Below are 16209 nucleotides of genomic sequence, written 5' to 3' on the forward strand. Positions count from 1 at the left end.
TCAATGGTTTGACTTGGTTGATTGATGATTGTGTCCTTGTGATGTCTAGGATTGAGAAATTTGGACCAACCGTGAGTGATCAACTATTGGAGCAAGCTATGGAGCTTGATTAGCTCTTTGGAATAGGTGAGCTCATGCTAAGTTAATATGTAGAGTTGATGTGGTAGTAATGGATATAAGTAAATATTCATTGGATAGTATGATTGATGCTATGGCACCTTGGTGTAGGTGTGTTACTTGTAAGTCATTGTTGAAACCAAAGTTGATTGGTTGCTGAACCTGTTGGTGGTGAACAAAGGCTGAACGGAAGCTTTGAGGTAAGCCTTCGGACCTTGGGTGTAATTCCCTTGATTGTTCCACCAAGCCCTGAAAGGGTAGTGGTAATTATAGTGTATATAAATGCAATGAAACAGTGTAATGCTTTGTTATACGTATGTGTATGCATTTGGTGTGGCATAGGATGGTGTTTCCCTATGTGGTATGTTGCATGACGATGCGTAAATCATACTTGGTAGTTTAGCTGGCCAGTAGGACTATTTGCATCTGAGTTTCCTTAGGACAACTTGAGAGTTCGAGGGATTTCTCCTGGAGATGTTATTGCACTTTGCATGGATATGTATTTACTGCATTATTATTGTTATTGCTATTAAACTGATATGGAACTGTGGGGTGGAGAGATGCTCCAAGGACCCCTGGTTTACTGGATATATTCGTATATCTCACCTCGTGTTGTGGGGACCCCCTTTCAGGTAAGGATGCTGCAGGAGCCACCAGTGGCAAGTGGCCATACTTGGACTAGTAGTGATGCATGAGGATCCTGTATTTTGATATTATACATGTTGTTTTGTAGCTCACATGTATAGGATTGTAATTAATAGACAATTGATAGATGTATGTTCTGTTTATTGGAATTGACTTAGCCTATGCTCATGCCTTTGGTTATCTCTTTGTTGATGGGAGCCAAGGGAGTGATCATAGTGTTTTGTAAGCTAAGTTCTATGAATTGTAATGAACATGACTTGTAATTGATGATTACTTTAAGTTCAATATATGTATTCTCATTAAGTATTGGATTGTTGAACTGGAAACTAAATTAGGTACCTAGTGCTAAATTGGGGAATGTTGAGAAAACAAAGACATCCTGTCCGGTTGACCAATTTTCATACCCAATGTGATGGAATTGGACTTTGATGTCTCTATGGAAGTTGTAGACATTCCTCTTATCTTTCCATAGAGACCAAAATGGTGTAATTTGAGTGAGTATAGCTCAAGTTATGAGTGGAAAACCATAGGTAGGTTAAATGACCTTGTTTTGGGTCACCCAGCCCTGTGGATGGCGCCTGGGGCGCCAGATTCACGCTTGGGGAGCCAAATTACAGAACCAAACAGTAGCATCCACGCTGAGGGCGCCACTCCCACGCTGGGGGCGCCAACTTCCTGTTTTCCCACGCTCTGGGCGTGGATCCCACGCTACGGGCGCGGGGTCCTGGAGATTTTGCACCCTTTTTCTTAGAAAATGCATAACTTTGGCTACAGTGCTCCGATTTGAGCGCGGTTTGAACCCACACGTAGCTAATGAAAAATCCTATAACATAGTAGAAGATGGGAATCATAAAAGGAGTTTAGAATTCATTTGATAATTAAAGAGATGAAGACATTTAACGACGTATTGTCAAGTAGAATGTGATTATAATATTAAGTTTAGTCCCACTATTCCGCGAAGCATATGTAGTTATGATCACGCACTTGGTTATTTAAATCCGGCTTGTTTAAAAAGGAAAAATTTATCCGGTTTTCTAATTGAACCAATGTGATTGTAACTGCGCTTAATGTCGTACGCAATGATAACAATCCGGTTCTAGAACGGGGTGTTACATAAATTATCTGCATTTACTTCTAAAATGACGTCATTTTAGGATTAAAAGATTAAAAAATTATAATTATAAAGACTATAATAACCCTAAAATAAATAAAAATTACAAAAATATCATAATTTCTGCCCCAAAACGACGTCGTATTGAACTTATGACAGATAACGGCAGAAAAAGCGAACCCAATATAAATTTATATTATCAAAGTTTTATATATCACACTAATCAAACTCTCAGTTCCACGTTGCATCGTGGCAAAATAAAAGCAACGGATGCTACTAATATTAAGAGGATTGGCTTTCACCTAACACTATCATAAACATCCACTGATTCCAACCTGTTAAGCTTTCAATTAATAGCACCCAAGGCATTCCACACCACATCATTGACTGTGCATTAATTTTAAATCTCCGTTACATTTTGATTTTGGGTATTCCCAATCTGAGTTGTATTCAGTGCATCAAAAAATATATAAAGAATTTATATTTTCCTATTTGGCCAAATCACTTGGTCCAAAAAAGATTATTTTCGGACCAAAAACATGCCAGAATCTCCGTATAAGATAGGATCGCTTAGTGGATTATGTTCAAAAACCAAGGTCTTCCTTCCTCGTTTGGATAGATTCTTTGACACACAAGTAATGGGATAAATAAATCTCATCTTGTAGGAATAATCATCTCTCATGTTAGTGAGAGCTCGTTTTTCGTGTTAATATTCTCTTTTATTTTCTTTTTTTATTTAAACTAGTGGGTCTACTTGATTGTGTGTAGGAGAAAAACTCCTCTCATGTTGCATGAGAAAATGCAACCCCATAAGTAATATGGTAAATAATTTATAGCATAATGAATATGTCAAAATCTCGTAACCAAAAAAAGCTTCTTAAATTAAACTTCACGCAAAAAGCTCAATGCATCTCAGGATCCCTTTAGGATAAGCATGACTTCAGACTTTTTGGTTGTATATATAAGATTCACCGCTTCACGTTTTCCACCTCAAGTGTTACAAAAATTGATGAAACCTGTCATACATAAACAAGAAAAACAAAGCGTGGGGTGTGCTCATTCTGTTCAATTTCGTAGCAAAAAGCATAGTCCAATGGCATCGCTGCAAGAGAAATTGCTGGATGAAGAAAGCCTTGTTGAATCAGAGCCAAAGACACACTCAAGGAAGCCTGGATGGAAGGCAATGCCTTACATTTTAGGTCTCTCTCTCTATATACATTGTTACAAATTTTTTTATGTCTTGAAACTTGCTAGTTCTATTAAGTTGTGGGTCTATAATTAACATAAAAAAAAATGTGCAGGAAATGACACAATTGAAAGGTTGGCAACGTTTGGAATGCAAGCAAATTTCGTGGTGTATTTGATGAGAGTATATAACATGGATCAGGTTCTTGCTGCCAACATTTTGAACACTTGGTCTGCTGTCTCTAACGTTTTGCCTCTCATTGGTGCCTTTGTTGCTGATGCTTACTTGGGAAAATTTGTAACAATTGCTATTGCATCCTTCGCTAGTCTTGTGGTGTGTTTTTAATTTTATATCCTATATTAAAACCACAGTTGAAAATTTAATAATGATTTGGATCACAATAACACCTTTATTTCTTAAATTGATTAGGGTATGGTGATAGTAATGTTAACAGCCTGGGTGCCACAATTTCATCCTGAACCATGCTCATTTCAGCAGCAGCAACTTGGTGTGTGTGAGGGTCACACAAATTTCCAACTGGGTGTCTTGATTTTTGGTTTGTTTTGGTTATCCATTGGCACTGGTGGAATTAGGCCTTGCAGCATTCCCTTTGCAGTGGACCAATTTGATTTGAACACTGTTGAAGGAAGGCATGGAAGCAGCAATTTCTATAGTTTATACTACACCACACAGACAGTGATCACGTTGATCAACCAAACTCTATTGGTTTATATTCAGGACTCAGTTAGTTGGACTCTTGGTTATGGGTTGCCCACTCTGTTTATGTTTATTTCAATAATCATTTTCTTTGCTGGCATCAATGTTTATGCCTATGTTAAGCCTGAGGGAAGCATATTCTCTGGCATAGCTCAAGTACTAGTTGCTGCTCAACACAAGCGCCACCTTCATCTGCCTGCTGCTGAGGACACTCGAGGTGCCTTTTATGATCCTCCATTACAGAATGATTCAGAATTAAAGCTTCCTCTTACAAATGAGTTGAGGTAATATTATATATCTATTAGAATAAAAGAAGAAAAAATCTTGCATTTGATCATGTTAATGATTGTTTTTTTGTTTCCTTAGATGCTTAAACAAAGCTGCTATTGTGGTGGAGAATGAATTGAACACTGATGGATCAAGTAAAGATCCCTGGAGACTTTGTAGTGTCCAACAAGTTGAAGAGCTAAAATGCTTGCTTAAGATCATGCCCATATGGGTAACCAGTATCATAGTCTACATTCCCTTAATTACACAACAAATATTTTCAATATCACAAGCCTTGAAAATGGATAGGTACTTGGGCTTCAACTTTGAGATCCATGCTGGCTCAATAACTGTAATAACACTGCTGTCAATAGGTGTATTCCTCCCATTCTATGATCAAGTAATTGCTCCTGCACTGAAGAAATTCACCAAGCAAGAGGGAGGGCTCACAACCCTTCAAAGGATAGGACTTGGACATGCTTGTGGAATTCTAACAGTGGTAGTTGCAGGGTTAGTGGAGCACAAGAGAAGGGATTTTGCAATTTCAATGGGGGCATCTGATGGGGTTGCACCCATATCCGTGATGTGGCTAGCTCCTCAGTTCATATTCATAGCCTTTATTCATGTGTTTGCAACTGTTGGATACACTGAGTTTTTCAACAATGAATCCCCTAATGGCATGAAAAGTATAGCCAATTCCTTGCTCTGTCTCAACGTTTCAGTTGCTAGCAACCTCAGCACCTTTATAGTAAACATTGTGCATGATTTTACTGGAAAACAAGGCCAACCAGATTGGCTTGACAGTGATATTAATAAGGGCAGATTGGAGTACTTCTATTTCATCATTGCGGGATTGGGAGTGGTAAATATGTGCCATTTCATGTTATGTGCTAGTCGCTATAGTTACAAGGCCATTGTCAAAGGCTGAAAGCAGTGGAAATCAACATACAAGTAATATTTCAGTATATATATAGTATTTCTTCTTAGCAGGCAGATTAGACATATAGTTATTCACTGAAAAAAAATAAAAATTAGACATATAGTTGATTTGATGTTCCCTTTATGTTTTGTATAATAGATTATCCTAAATTTGTGAATTAAAACTTTATTCATACCATAGCATATCAAAATGGCTTTTCCTTTGAACTAGTTAAAACAGATAATAATAATTGCGCAATCAGCAAAATACAGAAAGTGCAAAATCTAGCAATCGGGATTGATGCCTCGAGGCCTCATCCAACCAAACCCCATATGAAGGAGAGTGGAAGTTGATGACCCAAGTCATGCTCAACATACAAGTAATATTTCAGTATATATATAGTATTTCTTCTTAGCAGGCAGATTAGACATATAGTTATTCACTGAAAAAAAATAAAAATTAGACATATAGTTGATTTGATGTTCCCTTTATGTTTTGTATAATAGATTATCCTAAATTTGTGAATTAAAACTTTATTCATACCATAGCATATCAAAATGGCTTTTCCTTTGAACTAGTTAAAACAGATAATAATAATTGGGCAATCAGCAAAATACAGAAAGTGCAAAATCTAGCAATCGGGATTGATGCCTCGAGGCCTCATCCAACCAAACCCCATATGAAGGAGAGTGGAAGTTGATGACCCAAGTCATGCTCAACACCAAAGGCTAGCTGACAGCTTATATTCCTTAAAGCGTTATAAAGAGTAACCATGTCATATATTTTGACGATGTGGAACATGCTAAGACTAAATAAAAAGAACCGCTATGAATTTGTTCACATAAAGGGTAACCAAAAGATATTACTGTAACCTCTGATATTCAATATTTAATCATATGTGCGTATACAATTTATTTTCTTTTATTGCTATAAGAATGATATATACCATTGCTATTAAAAAAAAAAAAACAGTAATATGTGTCATAATTTAACAGCTCAGAAAACACGAAGGAAATCTGCTAACTTACTGGCCACAACTTACAACTCCAAAGGATATTGGAATAAAAGCAAAAATCTTTTGAAATTTCAATGGAAAAAGCATGGCGGCTTCAGTTTCAAAAAGTTCACACATCAGAAGAGTATTTAAAACAAGCAACTCATGTTTCTAAAAAATACAATCCATTTAAAATTTTGCTTGACAAAATTATACCTTTATAACCCTGAAAAACTTTTCCGTTGTACACAAACTTTTACATTGCTGGAACAGTTTAACTTGTTGCATTTTATATCATCAAAGGTAAATTCTCATACAATTGTGGTTATTCATGGTGTGTGACAAAGGGAACGGCCTGATGATTGGTAATCATTGCATAAAGAATTGTACAGGTTGCTACTTGAATGTCTTAAGTGTCTCAGACTCTCAGTTGCTTGAAGTTACATGTGAGTACAATTTACCATATTCTTAAAAAATTACCATCATATGCAATTTGTACTGGTTGATATGTCACCAGGTTGTTCTGTTCTGACTAAATATATAATGAAACAAGGCTTTATGTGCTTTATCAACATTTATATAAATAATATTTTTCTGAAATATTGTGAGTCAATAACCATAACAGACCCTTCCCTGCCATCTATTTAAATTAAGAATCATGTTAAATATACATGTTGCAGGTATTATGTCTATCTCAACAAGCACTGTTCAGCTCTCTCCCAATCACAGCCAAATAAATAAATAATCATAGCGAAACACATAGGTGCCGCATTGATTATGTACGTATACCTGTTGAACATCCATCAATTTAACTCCAGCATTTCTATAATTAAATATATTTTGACAATAGGATTTCAACACGAGTGTTGTAAATGATAGTTTAGAATAGTAGTATAGAAGTCTCACATCATGTATAATAGACTCTTTGTATTTTCTTTCTTTTGAGTTATATAATAGACTCTACACAGCAGTTGAAACACACGGATTATTTATAAATCTCTTTGTTCTTGATATTCAACATGGTATCTAGAGCCTAATAAGATCCGCATCTTTCCGGTAGACCCATTGTCTACCGAGTAAAAATCTTCTCGGAAATTGTCACCGTCGTCAATTTTCGGCCACCGTGTGCCACCACCGTCCTCCACCGGAAAAGTTTTCCGGCAACCGTTTTGATCAAAAAGTACATCAACGGACTCAAAAGAAGCCGATCTACCCAACCCCGCAAGACCCAGCGTTATCAGAGGTTGCTAGCGTCGTGGACCACCGTTTGACCGCCGTTGACCGCCACCACCGATCACTTTTTCGGCGAGCCCCCCACAGTTGTGATCATCAAAAGGAGGCGGTTCTTTCCGTCCAAGGCCCGCTCCCAAATTCCCATTGACGCACCCTCACGCGCGTGAAACATACGCGCGGCTTCTGCCATCAAGATCGCCCTCTCCTTCCGTGTTCAGATCAATCCTTACCTTGTGATTTTGAGTCCGTTGCGGCCCTTTCGAAGCATTTCTCATCTTTCAGTTACTATTCACGACATCTTTGTTTCAGCGAATTGTTCTTGATCCATGGCTGATTCTAGCTCATTTATCCTTCCTCAAGATATTTCTCAGCTCACGATCCCTGGTTCCACTGCTACTGTTGTGCATACAGGTAATAGCGTTGCTGGTTTCACTCAAAGTTCATCATTTGGTCATTGGGTTCTTGATGGTGCCTCTGATCATATTTCTGGTAATAAATCTTTGTTTTCCTCTCTTTCTACCTCTGATTATTTGCCTGCTGTCACTATGGCTAATGGTTCCCAGGTTCAGTCTCATGAGATTGGAACAGTACATCTCTTTCCCTCCATTACTATTGATAATGTGCTCTATGTCCCTGGTTCACCCTTTAATCTCCTTTCCATTAGCCGTTTAATACGTTCTCTTGATTGTCTCATTTCTTTTACCCAAAATTATGTTGTTTTGCAGGATCGAAATTCGGGGAGGACAATTGGCAGCAGATTTGAGTCCAATGGCCTTTACTTTTTCTCCAGCTCCTCTCATGCTCATTCTGTATTAGATTCTCCACTCACTATTCATGTTTAGTTGGGTCATCCTAGTCTTACAAAGCTCCAGAAGATGGTGCCACGTTTGTCCCAGCTGTCCACTTTGCAATGTGAATCATGTCAATTCAGGAAACATACTCGCAGTTCTTTTCCTGATAGAGTCAATCATCGTGCCTCCTCTCCTTTTAGTTTGGTTCACTCTCATGTTTGGGGACCCAGTCGTATTGAATCAACTCGGGGTTATAGATATTTTGTTACCTTTATTGACGATTATTCTCGAAACACTTGGTTATTTTTACTGAAAAACCGCTCTGAGTTGTTCTCTGTATTTCAGAAGTTTTATCATGAAATTCTTACTCAATTTGGTATTCCTATCCACACTTTTTGTAGTGATAATGCTCGTGAGTATCTGTCTCAACCATTTCAATCATTCATGGCCTCTCACGACATTCTTCACCACACATCATGTGCGCACACCCCCCAACAAAACGGGGTTGCTGAAAGAAAAAATCGTCATCTTATTGAAACAGCTCGGACACTCTTAATTCATAGAAATGTTCCTACCAGTTTTTGGGGTGATGCTGTTCTCACCGCATGCTATCTCATTAATCGCATGCCTTCCTTTGTCCTTGGTAACCAGGTACCGTACTCTATCTTGTTTCCCCATCAGCCTTTACATTCCTTACCCCTTCGTATTTTTGGTTCTACTTGTTTTGTCCATGAACTCGGTCCCAATCGTGACAAGTTGTCTGCCAAATCCCACAAATGTGTGTTCCTCGGTTACACTCGGACACAAAAAGGTTATCAATGTTACTCTCCCAGTCTCCGTCGCTCTTTTGTCTCGGAGAATGTTACTTTCTTTGAGTCTGTGCCATTTTTTGGCTCCACCTCCGTTCCTGATAACTCTATTGATACTCAGTTACCTTTACCCTCTGTTCCAATTCAATATGTTCCGGCACCAGTTTCCACACCACCATCGCCTACTATCACTTCTCCATATGTTCCGGCACCAGATTCCACATCACCACCGCCTACTGTCACTTCTCCACATGTCCCAGCACCAGATCTTCCTCTCCAGGTTTATCACCGTCAGTCACATCCACCCTTACCCCAAGACATTGATGATGTTCCTATGGACTCAGATCTGCCATCATCAACTCTACGGCTTCGGTCCCGTCCTCCGACATTGACCTACCCATTGCGCAGCGGAAGCGTGGTGGGCCCATAACCCACAGTTCCCTGGTTCTTTACATGGTATTAGAGCCTCGTGTCCCGGGTTCGAACCTCACCGCCCCCTCTTTCTTTCCAGTGAAATTTCTTTCTTTCGCACAGGTAGGTGGACCTGTGTATTATCCACCCTTCAAGCCCAGTGAGCTCTCATGTGAAGGAGCATGTTGAGATATATAAAACCATTAAAAAGCCCTCACCTATCAGCTTAAGTTTTTGAGTTGAATTGGTTCTTTACAACGAGTCTAAGCAAAAATCTAGAAGTAATTACAAGACTGCATTGTCAGCATATTTCCCAATTAACTGAAGTACTAGCCATTAGAATGTTTAAGATGCACTTAAATGAGTGCCGATCCCAGTAGTTAAAACTTAAAAGTGATTGTTTGAACCTTAAGGTGAGACTTTTGACCTTCACGATCGATATTGTATAAGTAATGTATATATCTTAAAAAAAAAAAATTTGTTTAAGATGCATATTTCACTGACTATGGGCATTTATTTTACAACATTTTCAGAGTACTTTTTTTTGGGGGAAAGGACAAGGTGAATTGGTTTTTATATCCGAAGAATGTGTCTATCACAATGCAGCATATTGTTATTATCTTCTCAGCTATTCATGGCACATACAAAATTTTGTAGCATATTATAAAGTAAAAGAACAATACAGTAGAGGAGACATGCTCAATAAATGAGTTGTGGCTACCAGAACATGGAGAAAAACTGTGTACACCATTGGATCTGCCTAACACCAATATGGAAAAAATTATTGTTGAATATCAAGACATGAGAAATTTGTAAGTAATTCATGTATTTCAATTACACAATAGAGATTCTATTGTATAACTAAAAGAAAAGAAATTATAAAGAGACTCACATTATGTGAGACTTCTAAGCTACTATTTATAACACTCCTTTCAAGCTGTAGCATATAAATTATATGTACTAAGCTCGTTACATATGTAATCTATCATAGGTCATCTTAAAGACTTAGTAAATATATCAGCTAATTGATCATTTGAATTAACAAAATTAGTAACTATATCTCTTGAGAGGATGTTTTCCCTAACAAAATGATAGTATATCTCAATGTATTTGGTTCTTTGTAAAATTAATATGTATTATAAATGGGCTTTGAATTCATCATGCAATAGGACTAATATTTTTTTTTTCCTACAAAGAAAAGACAAGTTAAATAATAATAAAAAAGTTGAGAAAGCACGATATTCAATGACTTTATCTTGTCTGTAATAGTTGCATGACATTGATTTTGTACCTGGAACATGATTCATATTTATCCCATTATAAATTTAGTTTTATTTTTTTTTGTTAAATTATTGAGTATTGAATATAATATATACTACATAAATTAAAAATATTATTTAAGATCAAAGTATGTTCTAACATGTCAAAATATATTATTTTTTGAAATTAACGTGCCCAAATATCATATTGTATCCTATATCAATAGGGTTTTAGTTATGTCAAGTAACAGAAAAATTAGGTTCTTTCCTGCTCTCACATGGATAAACGAGCTGCACTCTCTTTTTTTTCTCTTTTTTTCTCTTTCCTAGTGGGTCCCGCTTTAAATGAGTGTGCAGGAACAAAGGTTTGTTCTCCTGTTACTTTATAATACTAATGAATCCCATATCGATATCAGTGCAAAGTAAATCACAAATGCAAGGATAGGTAAGAGAAAAAAAAAATTATTTACCAAAAAAAAGAAAGCAACAAAAGTGCAGTGATTGTTAGTCTAAGAATTTCGTGCCCTTGTTTTTTTTCCTTCTTAATTTATTTTAGGTGAGCAAAATAATGTCTCCAAAAACATTTTTTTTAATATAAATAACAGCCGTGATTAAAAATATCATTTGATAAAATCAAATTACTTTTATATTTTAGATCGAGAATGAACCGATAATTCAAAAATAAAAATAAGAAACAATTTCTTCATTTTTTAACATACAATTTATTAAATACACACATCATAAAATATTTACCAGAATTAAATATACATTATTTATTTAATGTATTTTTATTAAAATATATTTTTCTTGGAAATAGATATAAATTATAAATTATCTTATCAAATATATAATGGGACAGTTATACTTATAACTAATCTCATCACCGTTAGATTAGAGTTAAATCTAATGGTTCATAATTACTCCTTATAATCTTAATTTTCACTCTCTCATTTCCTCTTTGTCTTTCTCTAGGTTTGAGATCTGCACATCTCTTCCTCTCTCATCCCCTCTTTTTCTCTCTCTAGATTTGAGATTTGCACATCTCTTCCTCCAAATTTTTTTGGATTCAAAGTTCTGTTCCTTTAGTCTATCTGTGTTTGTGAGTTAGCGCTCGCCTATATATAATTTTTGTGGAACTAAAGTTGTTTTGTTTATCTTCAAGATAATACTAATTCTAATCATGATCAAGATACATTGGAAGAATTGTTTATAAAGTAATGATTTTTTAATAATGATTGAATTACTAAAGTAATGGAAGAATTGTTTATATAAAAAAAAATAATGAAAGAATTGCGAATAAGTGTACATACAGCAATTTATTATATATGTTTACCGATTTGTTGTATAAATAATTTATCATATTATAAACAATTCGGTAAACATATATAATAAATTGTTGTATAAACAATTCAGCGTACTATAAACAATTCGGTAAACATATATAATTCATTACTTTATAAAACAAAAATCTCGCGATGGATTAGAATGACATTTCTGCCCTTCTTTCCCTTCAAATTGTGATTACCGTTTGATAAACATAATAGAAAATTAGGTTGACTAAGATGATGGGTCATAGAAATTTTTTGAGTAAACTGAAATAAGGAATATAAATAACAGCCAATAATTATAGGGACATAATATATTTATCACAAAAAAGTTTATCACTTTTAGAACTAACTTAATCACCGTTGATTTCTGTCAATCTAAAGGTTATAATTTATTGAATTTATTGAGAATTAATAATTAATTAATAAATGCGACCAAATAATTTTTTATAAATTATAACCGTTAGATTGACGAAAATCAATGATAATTAAGTTAGTTGTAAATGTGGTAAAGAAATTTAGTGATAAATATATCCTTCCTCATATATATATATATATATATATATATATATATATATATATATATATATTGGGTATAATTTTGTCTCTTTTATAGACACTCATTTTTTACGAAAAAGTACTATTAAAAAAGGGTTTTATTTTTCTTATGTTGCATAAGACAAGTTGTCTCATGCAACACACAAAAAGTGAGTGAGACCCGCTTCTTTATTTTCTCTTATTTCCTTTTTAGTGCATGTTTGGATCCTCTTTTTTTAAGCTAGAAGCTACTTATAAGCATAAGTTAGGCCAAACAGGTTTTGAGAAAAGCTCTTATTATGAAAAGCTCTTTTTTTATAAAGAAGAAAAAAGCTGAAAACTAAAAGCTCCTAGGAGGAGCTTTTTTTTTAAACTCTTATCTGTTTTTCTTGAATTGTGTGATTTTCTTTTAAATGAAGAGTTATAAAAATAGAGAGAGAAATAATTTTCTTGAAACATGTGCTTTTAAGTAATTTTTAAGCTAAATTTTTTATGTAATTACCAAACAGCTTTTAGCTTCTTTTTTCAAGCTCTTATTTTTAGCTTTAGCTTATAAGTAGCTTCTAGCTTAAAAATAAGAGAATCCAAACAGGCTCTTAGTGGGTCCCACCCATTAAAAAAATAATATAAAAAATGCTTTCTTGCTAGGAAAAAAAAACACATCAGCAGCTGGACAAACACATACATTGTCGTATGTTACTTTTTCTTCACCTGCTCTTTTGGCCGGTTGAGAAATCGGAGAGGATGGATATCAGCATTATTGATTCGTTGGAATGGGGACTCACGGGTGAAGATTCAAAAAGGAGTAAGATCTTTGAAAATAAAAAGAAAAAAATAAACGACAAGTTCTGAGGAAAAAGCGGGAGATGATGATCCTGATACTGAGTTCAGTCATGGGGGAGACAAAAAAAAAAAAAAAAAAAAGAGAGTAAGAAGAAAGAACTCAGAAACAAAATTACGAAGGAAAAACTTTGAAGAGTTCTGACATAGAGATAGAGGGAGAAACAAAATTTTCAAACACAAGAACAAAGGGCCCCACAAATGTAGTTGTCTAACACCGCGCCGCCATCATGCATGTAAGCCCACCACCACATCAGATCAAATCAACCACCGCGAGCTTCGCCTTCACTGCGTGAATCACCGCGTCGCTGTTGCTGTCGCCACCAAAACATGTCCACCAGTCGAGCCTGTGTCTCTTAGCCCCAACCCACCTTACCCGTGTTCTGCATTTTCTTTTGCTCATGCGATGAAGCTACCGTTGATATTTTCCATCCATCAATAAATTTTATTGTTGTTATCTTGTTTTTTTATTCTCTGTTTTTATATTATTTGGTTGCCGTTAGGTGGCTGAAATGTGGGGTTGAAAAGTTACACTCTTCTTTTAGTTTTTTTTTTTTTTTAAAAAAATATTATTATGACTGTTTAAGTGGAATAAATAATGATAAAATGATACAAATTTAAATTCTTTTAAAAGAGAGATATATAGATATAAAAATATGAGATTTACACTTTTATTTTTTGTATTTATTTTTTTAATGAGACCTACATTACTTTGTGTCTATTTCTTTATCTTAAAAGGACATAAGTTTGTGTCTTCTAAAAGTATTTAAGTTTGTGTCATTTAAAAAGATATACATTTTTTTCATAAATAAATAATAAAAGAATAACAAAAGAAGTTTTGTTTCAATGATATGTTATCGATGAAAATATTTTTAATATTACGAGTGTATCGAATTTGATATATCTATTTACTAAATTGGAAAAATTAGAAGGGATTTAAAGGAAATATAAAAAAAATAAGAATTAAAGTAAAAAAAAGTTATCCATTTTAATAAGCGTCTGTAGTGAATTCAATACACCCATTTCTTAAATGGCAAAAGTTTAAACGGACATAAAAAAATTAAGGATTAAAATAAATTTTTTTTATCCATTTTAATAAACAGATGTATTAAATATGGGAAAATGTTTTTCTCTTTTTACATGAGACAAAATTTTATTCCTACACATATATCGACTTTCATGCCAAACTTTTATTTTAATTTTTACTTTTTTTTTTAAAATTGCTGGTCCCACTTTTTTATCTCAGTAAGAGATAACTATTCTCTCCTGTTGGAGAAAAATATTTCCCATAAATATGATACACAGGGTATATCAAAAGTTTTTTTTTTCGTCTACAGACGACAGTATTGACTATTGAGTGATTAGGCTAGTAGGAGTAGACTACTATAGTGGAAGAGGAATCTTCAGTGGAAGATAAGATTATTTTAAGGGTTTTATAATTCTCATTTTTACATGTGAATTAAAATTTTATGTCATAGAGATAAAAAGTACGTGAGATTCATGTGTTAAAAAAAATATATGAGACTTATATTAGCACAAAACTCGAAGGGGGTGTAGAAAAATTTCAACTCTCATGTTACATGAGAATTATAAAACTCTTATTTTAATGTAAAAAATGATAAAATAATAAGTTTTTTTATAAGGAAATGTGTTTTTTATATTACATGAGATAATTTGTTTCATGTAATACACAAAAAAGTGAGTGTAACTTGTCTTTCTTTTTCTTTTTTAAAGTGAGTCTTATTCACTTTTTTACATGTTGTATGAGATAAATTATCTCATGTAACATGAGAAAAATCAATCAATCTTTGTATATAGCCAGTTGTAGAACACGTTCCATTTTACCGATTTGGAAAAGCAACCCCAATAGTTGGGTTCTTTCATTTGGATTTGATACTTTTATGGGAAATATTACTCTCCTTTTGCATAAGATTACTTCTCTCCTACTTTCTCACTTCGATTTCCGCACCTCACCTTTTTCTTTTTTTTCTTTTTTCTTGTAATGGTGGGACCCACCCATTTTATCTCTACAACATAAGATACCTATCTTATGTTGAAGGAGAATAATAAAACCCTACTTTTATATTATTTTTTTTATTTTGGGTTCTCTTTAAGTTTGTCTCTTTATAGTTTATTCATTATTATTTGACTATCACCTACGCTTGACCAAAAACCAACGTCACATTGCCTTTTTTATTTTGTTTTATTTTAGACAAAGTTGGATCTTCACAAGAGTATAAAATAATGGCTTTTATTTTATTTTATTTTAATTTCAGTTCCTACGCAACTTATATATACCAATTGTTATATTGAATTGAAAATGCACCCATCTAATTTAATTAGTAAATGAAAAAATAATTTTTTTTAAATGTTTAATTTTAAGATAGAATAGTTAATTTAGTCGTGACGAGTTGTTGATTTTATAATATTTGGAATCATTTTAGCTGTGACTACTTGATGATACATGACAATTTGAATTTATCAAGAATCATACAACAATAAAATGAATAACATTAAATTTATTTAAGGGAGACTTGGTTGCAAATTGCAATAATTTGTTAACTACACATATTTTGTTTCGGGTTATTTTAGCTGTGATAACTTGATGACCCAAATTTTTTCTTTTAAACTTATCATTTTTTTTCTTTAACAAAAATATCTTTTATTTTAAAAAGATTAGCCCACTTGAGACAATTTTTTAATGCTATAATTATTATTTTGGGTTCTTTTAGCTGCGACAACTTGATGATCCAAAACTTTCAAATCTGAAACTATTAAATGAATTTACTTGAAATTAATTCCTTTAAGAACGACGTAGCTTTGAATTCATCACTGCACCATAGGATACATCGGAGCGGGATTTTTTCGGTCAAGCTAAAATAAAATCTTAATAATTTAGTTTCTTTTCTTTCTAAACAATCATAAATCTACTTTAGGAATAAAGTAAATATTTTTAAAAATTATTAATAATTTGCACAATTAATTAAGGTAATCGTTTTTTAAACGGATGTGTCAGGGTGCAATGAAAATAAATTTCCACTTTTTTCT

General features: G+C 34.0%; 1 pseudogene; it reads left to right on the forward strand.

The window, feature by feature from the left end:
* The first annotated feature begins 2966 nt into the window (after positions 1-2966).
* Positions 2967-4971, forward strand: LOC133288637 (protein NRT1/ PTR FAMILY 2.13-like; annotated as a pseudogene).
* Positions 4972-16209: the final 11238 nt, after the last annotated feature.

Source organism: Gastrolobium bilobum, unplaced genomic scaffold (genome assembly GCF_033153095.1).
Source record: "Gastrolobium bilobum isolate Gb01-03AN ecotype WA unplaced genomic scaffold, APGP_CSIRO_Gbil_v1 utg12205, whole genome shotgun sequence".
Classification (NCBI taxonomy): Eukaryota; Viridiplantae; Streptophyta; class Magnoliopsida; order Fabales; family Fabaceae; genus Gastrolobium; species Gastrolobium bilobum.